This window comes from Panthera uncia, assembly GCF_023721935.1.
Source record: "Panthera uncia isolate 11264 chromosome A3 unlocalized genomic scaffold, Puncia_PCG_1.0 HiC_scaffold_11, whole genome shotgun sequence".
Classification (NCBI taxonomy): Eukaryota; Metazoa; Chordata; class Mammalia; order Carnivora; family Felidae; genus Panthera; species Panthera uncia.
In genome coordinates, this window is record NW_026057578.1 from 29,674,877 (window position 1) to 29,677,579 (window position 2,703).

Genomic DNA, 2,703 nt, shown 5'->3' on the forward strand with positions numbered 1-2,703 from the left:
CTTTTCCCTCCTTTCCCTCCTCCTCCCCTCCTTCCCTTCCTCCCCCTCTCCTCCCCCTCCTCCTCCTCCTCCTTCTTCTTTTGTGCAAGAATGTTTCTAACTGCACTGTTCATACTAGCCCCAAACTGGTATGAGTCCCAATGTCTCTCCAAGGTAGAGTGGATAAGATAAGCTGTGGTAAAGTCACAAAGTAGAATGCCAGCATATAGAAATGAGTACAAATGAACCTATTGCTCTACACAGCAACGTGGATAAATCTCACAGACCCGCTGTTGAGCAAAAGAAGTCAGAACGCACACACAAAGGTCATCGCTGTGGGATTCTGTTTCCATAAAAAGTACAGAGATTAGCAAAAATGATCCATGGCTTTGAAAGACTGGTTACCTTTGGGAGGGACAGGGAGGGACATTCTAGGGGGCAGCCCTACCTCCTGATGTAGAAGTACAGCATGATTCCTGAATATGTTCGGCTCGTGTCCAGACTCCCTGCTGGAGATACAAAAATAAACCAAGATCACCCACACGAGAACACACGGAGGCTGTGCATTCAAAGCTTGCAAAAGAGTCAGCCACTATCACTTGCATTTGGCAGGAAGGGACTCCAAGGCAGGAAGGCGGAAAGTGTTCTGGTGGAAAAGAAAGGGAGCTCCAGGTGTGTTATGATTGGAGGTTGTTTGCCCCGGATGCTGGAGGCTGGTTAACTAGAAGGGGCGCCTCGGTGATTGGCTAGGGAGCATATTTGGCTTTCTCTGGTTGGTCCTGAGTTGCAGAAATCGGGACCGGGAAGAAGCTGGCAGACACGGAGTCCTGATTGTTCTGAGCCCACCGCTGCAGACGTTATGGTTTGGCTTCCCAGGCTGGTTACTGCAGAAGTTTGGGGTAAGAATGCTAGCGTCGTATATGTGTTGGCCACTGTCTGTTTGCATATTCAGTCTCTCAGGGAAGAGTATGGGCTCTGAGAGGGGCCTCTGCTGCTGGAACAGGAGGAGAGTGGGCACATGCACATTTCCTTCAGCTCCCTATCCCTCCTTGGGATAGCTGCTATTGGAAGCCTTCTTTGGTTAGACCCCTCTCATTTACTAGGCTTCCTAAGTTCCCATGGCTTGCCTCAAACCCTGCATTTAATTCCCATTTCCTTGCCTGTATTTTATTTTATTAAGTTTATTTACCTTGAGAGAGAGAGAGAGAGAGAGAGATGAGGGGCAGAGAGACAGGCAGAGAGAGAATCCGAAGGAGGTTCCGCATCGTCAGCGCAGAGCCCGACGCGGGGTTTGAACTCACGAACCGTGAGTTCATGACCTGAGCTGAAATACGAGTCGGACACTTAACTGACCGAGCCACCAGTCTCCCCTACTTGCCTGTGTTTTAAAAGCCCATACCGAATATCTTTTTTCTATATACTCAATGCTGTATCTATAAAACAAAGCAAAACAAAATAAAAACAGGGACTCCCAGGGAGCTCAGTCAGTTAAGCCTCTGACTCTTGATCTCAAGCTCAGGTCTTGATCTCATGGTTATGAGTACAAGCCCCACATCAGGTTCCACGCGGGGCGTGAAGTCTACTTAAAAACAACAACAACAACAGCACCCAAAATGCCTGCTCCCACCAAACACAGCTTTCTATTGAAGTAAAATATACCTAGTGGAAAGTGCACTCAGCAAGGAGGTAGGGGTCTGCGGCAGGAAGGCGGAAGTAGGCAGAGAAAGCCGGTGGGGTGTGAACAGCGGAGAAGGCGAGGAAGCTCTGGCTTATAGTTCTGGGTCCACAGCCAACTCCTGTCATCCCTTATCATTCTGCACCCACAGACGTTGAGGCTGGACCAAGTGATGTCAAATCCTTCCTCCTCCAAGCCTCAGCCCCGTCCGCCCTTGACTGTCCTTGGCACGGATGGCTGTATGGGCTTCCTCCCCCTCCTGTTTTCTCTTCCCCCATCCCCAGGTGCCATTCCATGCCATCTGAATCACTGATTTCCTAGCAATCAGACACTGTCTTCTATTTAATCAATTCACTTGTATTTAACATAAGAAGAAAGAAAAATCCTCTCATTATCACATGCAGCTGGAAATCGGCTTCTTGCAGGAGGCTGATCCAAAGGAATGGGGAAAGAGAGAAACTGGTAATTGTGGAAAGAATGACTTCTTCTCCTACTGGCTGTCACGACGTCCTTAGAGTTGTGAGTCCACGGACACTCGTTTGCAGTCATTCGGCTGTCATCACTGCTAGAACTTCAGATCCTTGGACATTTCCTGCATTCAACTTGCAGTTATGAGGGTCTACTGGGGCCAGATGTCTGCTTGTAGCAAGCTTACGGCAGTGAGCAGAAACAGAACTTTCAAGCTGGGGCGCTTGTCCAGGACCTCTCCCCCTCTTCCCTCCTGCCCTCGTTCTCAGTTTTCCACCCAGAGAGCGGCACCTCGGCTCTCAGGGGATGTGGCAGCCTGTTACCTCCTGGACTGGCTCTGCGGACTCCTTCCCATCCAGTCCAGCAGGGGTCAGTCTCCTCCCTGAATTTTCACCTTCTTTATAATCTAGTCTCTTTAAAACCTCTTTTGATTACACAGGTAATACGTGAAAATGTGCTTGCTGCAAAACATCAAAGCTCCCAGCCAAACAGAGTTACGTAGGCCAGAGTTTCTCAAACTTCCGTGTAGACACAACTAGTCTGGAGATCTTATTAAAGGCAGGTGTGACTCATGGAGTCAC